The following is a 10,930-nucleotide window of genomic DNA, read 5'->3' as shown; positions in this document are numbered from 1 at the left end:
ATAGTGGTAGCTAAAGGTGTAACCAATTGTGGTAATGCATCACAACAATTTTAGAGAAAGAGCTCTGGCCCAGGGATCCTGGTTAGCAGGGGCCCTAGGCAGTACAATTTCTAAGCTACATCATACATCAAACAAAAAGTGGCAGCTAACCATGTTGAAAAGAGGCCTTTTCTCACACATACATACACTGCCATACGAAACGTACACATATACACTGCCATATGAGAACTACAGACATACACTGCCATGCAAAAAGTACATATATACACTGCCATAAAAAAAGGTACACCCATGCACTGCCATATGAAAAATGACACACAGGCATTCCCATACAACAAGTGCACACATTCACTGCCATACGAAAAGTACACACATACACTGCCATATGAAAAAGTACACACATTCACTGCCATACGAAAAGTACACACATACACTGCCATACGAAAAAGTACACACATTCACTGACATACGAAAAGTACACACATTCACTGCCATACGAAAAAGTACACACAATCAGTCATATGAAAAGTACACACATCCACTGCCATACGAAACATACACACGTATACTGCCATATGAAAAGTGCAGACCTACACTGCCATACGGAACATAAACACATATACTGCCATACAAAAAGTATAGACATACACTGCCATACGAAAAGTGCACATATCCACTGCCATAAGAAACATACACACATATACTGCCATATGAAAAGTACAGACATACACTGCCATAAGAAAAGTACACACATACACTGCCATACGAAAAAGTACACACTTCACTGACATACGAAAAGTACACACATTCACTGCCATACGAAAAGTACACACATCCACTGCCATACGAAACATACACACATATACTGCCATATGAAAAGTACAGACATACACTGCCATACGAAAAGTACAGACATACACTGCCATACGAAACATAAACACATATACTGCCATACGAAAAGTACAGACATACACTGCCATACGAAAAGTGCACATATCCACTGCCATACGAAACATAAACACATATACTGCCATACGAAAAGTACAGACATACACTGCCATACAAAAAGTACACACATACACTGCCATACGAAAAGTACACCCATACACTGCCATACGAAACATACACACATATACTGCCATACGAAAAGTACACACATACACTGCCATACGAAACGTATACACATATACTGCCATACGAAAAGTACAGACATACACTGCCATACGAAAAGTACACACATACACTGCCATACGAAACATATACACATATACTGCCATATGAAAAGTTCAGACATACACTGCCATATGAAAAGTACACACATACTCTGCCTGCCATACGAAAAAGTACACACATTCACTGACATATGAAAAGTACACACATTCACTGCCATACGAAAAAGTACACACAATCACTGACATACGAAAAGTACACACATTCACTGCCATACGAAAAGCACACATATCCACTGCCATACGAAACATACACACATATACTGCCATGTGAAAAGTGCAGACATACACTGCCATACGAAAAGTACAGACATACACTGCCATATGAAAAGTACAGACATACACTGCCATACGAAAAGTAAACACATCCACTGCCATACGAAACATAAACACATATACTGCCATATGAAAAGTACAGACATACACTGCTGTATGAAATATACACACATACACTGCCATACGAAAAGTAAATACATCCATTGCCATGCGAAACATAAACACATATACTGCCATATGAAAAGTACAGACATGCACTGCCATATGAAAAGTACACACACACACACTGCCAAACGAAAAGTACACATTAGATCTTCGTCCCCTTCCCTGTCCCGATCATTACGAGATGAGGCATTCATGCCTCCACAGACACTTTCCGAAGCCCAAATTCCTGTAAAAAATGTACTTAACACAACCCCACCTCTCCCTCCTGGTACATATAGCTTTGGCTTACCTAGAAACAGCCTGTTCATTTTTGTCTTCAGAGGCCACTTGAGTGCGGGGCACAGGCTGCTGGGATTTATTCCTTGGTCCAGTAATCTCTGCAGTGCTTGGATTACTGTTGCAGGCGGAATATTTACTGCGAGGCCGAGGGAGCTGCCTGCATGTGAGGTGAGAAAGTGTTTTTAGGGTCGAGCCTGCGTTGCATGCGCTCGCGCATGCGTATCGCAGCGAGACGCTTTAGTGTTTAGAAAAGGGCTCGGAGCCCTGTCGACGTCACGTCAGTGTTTTTCATTGGTTCGTGGGCTTGCCTAATAAAATCTGCTTGCTTTCATTAGTCGAAGCCATGCATACGTCATGCCTTTTCCGGTGGTTAGCCCTCCTCGAGCGCATCGACCATGTACAGAAAACATGTGAGGCTCGCTGTTTTCTGTCCGGCTTGTGGACTACTTTTTCTCTATTTTACTAGCGCGATTTCGCTTGGCAGAAGTCGACCGCTTTACACAGTTAATTGCACTTTTTCGGGTTACGTACATAAATGCACTTTTGCCGACAGGTGAAAAGTCGGGTTAGGAGTTTACAACGCGATCAGCTCTAACATGAGTAAACGCGAGACCCGTTGGATTGCAAATGCTTATTTCTTTCAGTCCTCGGTCCTCTCACTGGGTATTTGCCTAAAAAGCTGTTTGTTTATGTTAGCAGCTGTTCATGGCTTCCCTGACAGTGCTCTGTGAATGACTGATGCCTCCTGCAGTCAGGAGGTCACTGCCGAGTCTGCAGCCGGGGGAGTCACTGTGAGTAAAACTGGCTCATGAAGTTTGTGTTTTACCTTTGTTTGCAGGATAAGTTTCCTTACTGTTTCACGCTTACTTTCTTTTTTGAGCTGCCTTTGGTGCCTTTCCGAAGAGAGTCTTCCGAGGCAGGCCTGGCTCTCTGGTCACTTGGTTCACTCAGCGAGTCTATTCTCTGGTGCAGGCGGTCCCTCTCTCATCCTCTTTTGCATGATGGAAAAAGGGGGCGGATGAGATGAGTCTGTTTTCAGGTTAAGCCACAGCAGCATTTTGTGCCCTTTCTTGTTGCTGCAGGGTGTGAGCCTCTTGAAGGGCAGCCATAAAAAATGTTAAAAAAAAGAGGGAAGAAATAAAAGAAGGGAAAATAAAAGTAGGACTTCAAGTGCTACAAGTGTTCTGATTGGGGTTCATCTGAAGCGTGTGTGCACCCCAAGTTTTTATTGGTCAATTACAGGGAGCACTGTGGGTATTTATATAGGTTTCATTTTTTCTGTTTCATTGGTTGTTTGTTCAACATGAATGGAAAGTGTGCATCAAAGAGAAGGCCTTGTTCTTCAGATTCCTCTTCTGCTGAGGAGGAGAGACGCCAATCCAGAAGTGGTTGCAGCCACCATGGCAAGAAGGCTCGCCAGGAGGAGTATTTGTCTCCAGCAGATGTCCAGTCCCTGATGAAAGAGGCAGTTTCTGCACCATGGAAAGAAGAAAGAGCCAAACATAAAGAGGGGTTAAGGACACTGGTTCTTGTACTGATTCTGATGCTGGTACTAGCACTGCAGCAAGTGGCAACTTTATCAGGAGAGAAGAGGTCTACCAAGTTCTGGAGCACGTTAGAAAAAACTTGGGTTTTCCTGAAGCTTCTCAGCCTGAAGTTGATGATGATCTGTTCCCGCAGTGCTCACAACGATCTTCACTGAGCATGCCGTTTCATCAGAAAATCAAATATCTGGTACTTCATGAATAGAAGGGTTGGAACATATTAATTTGTTTGCAGAAGATGTATGTTTTGGAGAATGCAGAGCAGGAACTTCCACTTAATATTAATATTGATGCCATGCTGGCGACTCTAATAGACCATGCATCTATCAATCCTGAGGACTGTTCACCAAAAGACCAGGTGGTCAAAAGGATTGAGAAAGCTCTAAATAGGTCATGTAAAGTGTGAGACCTGGCAGCCTTAAGGTGGTCATCACCCAACTTTTTGCCTGCCTCCCTGCACTTTTCTGATAGTGTTTTTGTTGGTTTTAGGACTCTGCGCCTACCTTACTGGGGACTTATATTTAGAAAAAGGGGAGTTTAAGGCTTGCCAAGAACTTTTAAATGCCGGTCAAAGTGGCAGGGAAACTGCAAACACAGGCCTTGCAATGGCAGGCCTGGGACATGGTTAAGGGGCTACTTCTGTGTGCGGCACAATCAGTGCTGCAGGCCACTAGTAGCATTTAATCTACAGGCCCTGGGCACATGTAGTGCGCTTCACTAGGGACTTACAAGTAAATCAGATAGGCCAATTGGGAAGGAACCAATGTTACCATGTTTATGGAAGAGGAAATATGCACTTTGTAGTGAATCCTAGTTCGTTTTAATGGGATAGCAGGAGTTAGCTTAGCCTCTGGCTTGTAGACTTGTGCCCCCGTCACCTAGTGACTTTTAACTTACTTAGCTTGCTCTGTCTTAGCCCATTTAATTATTTATTTCTTCTAAGATGGCTGCCTTGTTTATAGTTAGGCCACTTGTTATGAGTTACATCATCAGTGTCACCGCGGCAAGGCATCAAGATCAAGCACCAAAGACAAACAAGCAGTAGGTGTTCACACTTAGGGATTTTCCCTCTCTATACTTTCGAGGGATTGTTGATATTAATTGCCGTCCCAAGCATGCCTGTTATCTATTGTTTAGGAATACACTTACGTCAGGGTACCTTGTAGATCTGTATAAATACATCACACTTTAGACAGATAATCAGAGGGATTCCGACCAGAGGGCATCGCCACCATCGCTGATACCGATGCTGTAGTCGTCTTGACGCTGACCCAGTCTTCGTGTCCCTGCGGAGTCTGAGATAGAGACCTCATTCCAAGGTAACGAGGGTTGGGGGCTCCACTCAGGGACACGGCATTGGCAGATTAGGTTTAACAAACCCAGCTCTCCTTTAGGTAGGAGGTTAAGGCCTTCTTTATTAGGGTATTAGGACATCTTACATCTCATATATCTTTCCTATGTATTGCAAAATGGTGGGGGTCTTCGTAACAATGACTCTTGTCTTCACAATACTGTTACTTGCTATATTCATTATCCTAATCATTGCAGTCCATGCAACTTATCGCAAATTGCAGTTATGTTAAATAAAAAGCTATTATAACTTTACTGCATTTGTGTCATTGCCTGTGTTTGTATGAGACATAATATATCTGTGAGAAAAGGGTAATCTCCGTTAAACCACGGCACTCCCTGAGATATCTCATTTTCGATTCCATGCGTAAACAGCTGCCATAAATCACCTTTTACTATTGCATTTCTGGTGAGGTGCTACTAGTGAGCCGGTAAGGTTATGACAACAGTTGCGACTTGTTGTAGGAAAGACTCAGTCGCCTACAAACAGAAGTACTGTCATCCTTAAACCAGCAGTCTTGCCCAGAGCAAGAGTCCATACTACGACATGGCGCCACCAACGATGGTGTTTAAGCACTAATTTACGGATACCCTGACTATCACTGTCTCACAGACAACAGGTACCCTAAGTACCGTTATACGGAGACGTCCGTGGTCTTTGGGAGATTCCTCCTCAGCTGAACAGGTAACACCTAATTAGGCTGTAGGTTGTTCGAGCTCGAACTCATAAAAAGGAAACTACTTCCCCCATCTGGTGTTCCGTTTCTCTAAATAACTATGGCTAATACTATAGACATTCCTGCAAATGCTAGACATGCACTAACACAACATTTATTAGCGCATGGCCTTACAGACGAGGGCGGGGATGTTACTCTGATAATAGAAGCAACTGAAGCATACCAAACAGAAACGTTTTACTGTTGGGTCACCTTACCTGAGGTTGACCAAAGAACGCACACATTTCACACATATGAAGTCGCGAACGTTCCTGTACGGTACGAAGCATACCAGTATCATGAAATATCGCTCACATATCAAGAGCATCAGAACTGGTTTGAAGGCGCCCTACCACATGTACTACGAAGAGTGAGGTTAGGTCCCTTAAGTAATGAGGAACCTACCTGGCCTATGTTCGCCACATATACACCTCACCCAGGCATGCAGAATATGCCGATAGTGGATTTACGAGTTTTATATAATTAATTAGTGGCTTTATACAGACGATTGGTTATGTTCGTAATGCGGACATTGAACACAACAGCAGCACGTCTAGCACCGCCAGTAGCTGGTGGTTATCAATTGGCTACTGGGATTCATCCACAAACAGTGCATACTATTATGGGTAAAGTGCCCACGGAACGGGAAAAAATACCGTTCTGGATAGCCCAGAAAACTAATCAGCTGGAAGCTGTGTTTCCCCATACGGGACCACAGGAAAAACATAGATTGCTCACTATGTGCTTGCCGTTTGGGATGGTTCCCTCGGTGGATGACTGTGCCACATGGGGTACAGTCTTCGCTGCCGTTTATACTACCACACATGGTATCCCGACACTTGCCAATTTACCGGAAGTGTTAAAACAAATACAAAATGAGCATGCGGCTGCACCAGCCCTGGATCTGGGGATTAAATTAATGCGTAACTTTGACGCCGTCTCCTCAATAATACTGAGTAATATTAAAGGGGAAGCGGTAGCACTGGCAATTTGCCAGCATCTCCGGGAAACTCCAAATCAGGAACAGGAGAGACAGCTACCGAAAATAATTTCCGATACCTATACTAGTATAGGACGGGATAGTTTGGGAGCCAAACCTAAGAAATTGGAGTTACAAAGTACCACCCATAAGGAGGGTACGAAGCAGGCACAAGAGGGCTCTAAGAAGCGCTGGGACAAACAAAAAGATTTCAAAGAAAGAAGAAATAAGAGAGCTGATTCTCCACACCCGGAGAACTCCGAAAGGAGGTATAATCTCAGAAATAGGGAGCACATTAGAACTCCAGACAGATATACTGATTCATGTCCCTCTCGTTCCTTTCAGGATGCACCGGATAGACGTAGCAAGAGAGGGGGCCGTCAAGATCGACATCCGGAATACGTGAAAGAAAGAAAGACTCACCACAGTCTTCCATTAAAAAAGAAGAAAAGACTCCTCAACAAAAGCCACAGTTTAAAAAGAAGAAGGTGGCAGCACTGACAGTTAAAAATGCCGGTAGTATTGAGAACTCTGTTGAGGAACAAGAGGTGGGCGGTGACTCTGTTGGACAGCGCAGCAGAGGTCACGATATGTCGCCGGAGTCTGAAAGATCATCTGGATGCGACAGCAACTAGCGATTACATCGCGGTTGAAACAGCGGTTGGCCGCGTTCTTCCCCCCGATAGGGTTTATGATTTATCAATTCAGATAGAGGGAGACGTGAAACGCACTATTAGCGTAATATTTTGGGATGAACTTACTAGTGATATCCTATTGGCCGAGAGAGACTGGCCACCTGAACACGTCCGCAAGCTCCCGCATGGGGAAGATGTCATTTTGCCTTCTTTCTCCGATCTTGTTCCGGAAGCAGCAAAAGAAGCCTATGCTGCTGAATGGGCTTTAACGCAGGCACGTGCACTATACCGTAATCATGTAGGTTGGGACAAGGAGTCCCCTTGTCATATTATTCCCGTTAGGTCTATACCCCAACCGCAGCCACAATACCCTGTTAAACATGAAGCAAAAGCTCCGGTGAAGGAGATACTATCACAACTTGAGTACCAGGGAGTAATTGAGCCCTGTACGTCTGCGATGAATAATCCATTATTCCCCGTTGCAAAGCCAGATCATTCATATAGAATAGTAGTTGATTATAGACACTTAAAAAGTCATACACGCACATATGCTATACAAAACTCACACAGCACAGCACTGATAAACAATATAGTGCGTAAAAAATATAAAACTACAATGGATATATCTAATGGATTTTTCTGCCAGAATTTAGCACATGAAAGTATCGGCCTAAGTGCATTTTCATTTTGCTCTCAGAAACGCTTTTGTTGTTTACCTCAAGGTCTATAAAAATAGCCCAGGCCTGTTTTCGGCCCGTGTAGCATCAGTTTTGCACGAGATTGATTCCGATGCATTGTCCTATGTGGATGATACCTATCTCACTGACGACGCCCTTGACATTCATCTTGCGAGGGTCGATCGGATCATTTTGGGATTTGCAGACCTCGGTTATAAATTTAATTTTAAGAAAAGCAAGATAGCCTTTCTCAGTGTATTGTTCCTGGGATATGAGCTATCAAATGAAGGGAAGAGCCTGGCCCCGCACTTTCTAGAGAAGTGTGCTCAACTACAGCCTCCAAATACACTTAAGAAATTACAGTCATTACTGGGTTTCTTCAATTTTGGCAGAACATACATTCCAGATTATGCAGAACGCATCAAGCCACTTTATGACTTAGTTCAGCCCAATTTTTCTAGCAGACGATGGACGATTGAACACACACACATCCTTAGGGACATGCAACGGGACATGTTAGAAGCTAAACACTTACACACACGTGATAATAAAACAAATTTGGTCATCAGAATAATTGCTGGTGCCCTTGGATTTACATATGTCATCTTTAATGAGGATGACACAGTGCCGATAGCGTGTAAATCACATTTATATTCAAATGCTGAACAACGTTTTGCACCTACAGAAAAGATTCTGACAGCAGTTCAGATGGCGGTCATAAAAGAGAGGCCACTTGCCCAGGGGAAACACATTATTGTTGTCTCTCCGGTGCCGGCCTTAGAGGCTGTAACTAAAGCGAGCGTTCCGAACGCTAAGGCATTACATCCACGCTGGATTCAATGGGCAACGTCTCTGACCGCCACTGATGTCGATTATGTATTCGATCCAAGACTTCAAACACAAGAATTTCTCCAGTATGAACAGGAGTACCCCGCTCCTCTAAATATCTTGCCACTAGACAGTTATAATACTATCATTTATACTGAAGGATCAGCACAACCAGCTGTAGGTACTAAACATCATTACTCAGCAGCTTGCGCAGCTGTGTGCGGAGTGATGGAAGATGGAGTTTTCCACCCTCACAATACCTACACGCAGACCTTAGGGGACCGAACAGCCCTGTTAGATGAGCTTAAAGCTCTTATTCTAGTGCTCGAACATACTGAGACAGGAAGCCAGACTTTGATAGTCTGTGATTCAAATTACTGCGTCCAGTCGTACAATGAATATCTCAATCATTGGAAGCTGAACGGGTTTAGGGATTCTAAAGGGAACACCATTAAACACAAAATATTGTGGGGAAGGGTGGCTGATCTTAAGGATAAGCTACCATGTATCCATGTAGTTCATACATTAGGACACCAACGTGTAGGAATACACGTTGCCGGTAATATATTGGCTGATGAAGCGGCCAAAGCATCAGTAGCTACGGCTTCTGTGGCTGCAGTGACTCGTTCTTGGACAAGATTGGATAATGAAATACTGATTGCCATTAAAGCTTCGCCTGTAGGCAAGACCCTTCCGAAAGGATACCCTACAAACTATACTTACCATATCAGTGCACAAAATGTTGCTCATACAACGATTCCTGGGGTTGGAGATCGAGTGATCCCCAATGAAGACCAGAGATTAGAGCTGATTACAGCCGCACATGAGGGTGTCGCTGCTGCACATGCTGGTATACAGGCCACAATAACAATTCTACAGCAACGATACTGGTGGCCTGGTCTATGCAGACGAACTAAGCAGTATGTCCTTTGCTGTGACATTTGCCAGCAGATTAAAGGCTCTAATATCAAACGCCGTCCGCAGACACCCCTCTTAGTGTCAGACAAGCCACTTCAGTGTGTGTACCTAGACCATTGTGGTCCTTAACAGCCTGATGGTGCATACAAATACATTTTAGTGGCTGTGGATTCCTGTTCTAGATTCCTGTGGGTATGGCCACAGCGGTCGGCTGACGCCCGGACTGTTATAAAAGATTTGCTGATCTTTATCGGTACATATGTGGTTGCAGCATTCCATTGGGACCAGGGCCCTGCATTTGCCTCTAAGGCATTCAGGGACACCATGGGGACGATGGGTGTTGAACTCCATTACTCCTCACCATACCATCCCGAGGGAAATTCGGTCATGGAGAGGTGGAATCGTGATCTAAAGCAGTCCTTAACAGCTTGAGTATTAGGTTCAGGCCGCAGTTGGTTACACCACCTATATGGGGTCCAGAGATCACTGAATAATCTGCCATGACGGTCCTTGGGGGGACGCTCTCCATATGAGGTTCTCTTTGGGATACCTATGTATGTCCCAGATCTTGATGCCCCTGGTATGGCGGCAGCAGAAACACCATTTGACATAAAAGAACGTCTCACTGTTTTACAGGAGCTTCAACAATTTTGTGATGATAAATCATCTGCAAGTGCTGCCACTTTAGGAATAAGGGAATTGTCGAAAACTTCGACTGGCTGGATTCCTAACGTTGGGGATCTGGTTTGTGAGAAGATCGCTGTGAAAAAAGAGTTCGGTCCATCATACAGAACACCTGTACCAGTCTTGGGAATAAAAGGCACCAGGACTGTCATCTTACCACCACTGTCTGGTTCTAAATCAAACAGGTTTATCTCCATTGATGTCATCAAATTACACCATGTGGCCGATCCTTCACAGTAGACCAGGAGGTCCCTTGGGTGGTTCCCGATCCCCTCTCACTACCCAACAGGACATCCATCTACATAGTAGGATGAACATCACTACTACTGACTATGCAACTATGTCGACTGCTGTTCCAGACACTTCCTCGACCATGGGGAGGGCGGAAAATGAACTTTTGTTGGTTCCAGTCACATCTTCAGTGACCACCCCGCCTCAAGATTTGGCTGTATTTTACACGAACACTTCCACGACTAATGACGTTGTCTATCAAGAGCCTCCACGTGCGGTGGATCAGAATATACCGGCTCCTGTGTTTGCAGAGACTACCTCTGGCTATTTCGTTGACATTGATGATTTCTCTTCGGATTCATCCTCTATAGTGATTGAAAACATCTCAAAAAGTAGTAAGCTGTATCGATGGCTTAAAA

This window comes from Pleurodeles waltl, chromosome 5, assembly GCF_031143425.1.
Source record: "Pleurodeles waltl isolate 20211129_DDA chromosome 5, aPleWal1.hap1.20221129, whole genome shotgun sequence".
Taxonomy (NCBI): Eukaryota; Metazoa; Chordata; class Amphibia; order Caudata; family Salamandridae; genus Pleurodeles; species Pleurodeles waltl.
The sequence above is the reverse complement of the archived record's forward strand: the minus strand, read 5'-3'. Positions refer to the sequence as shown.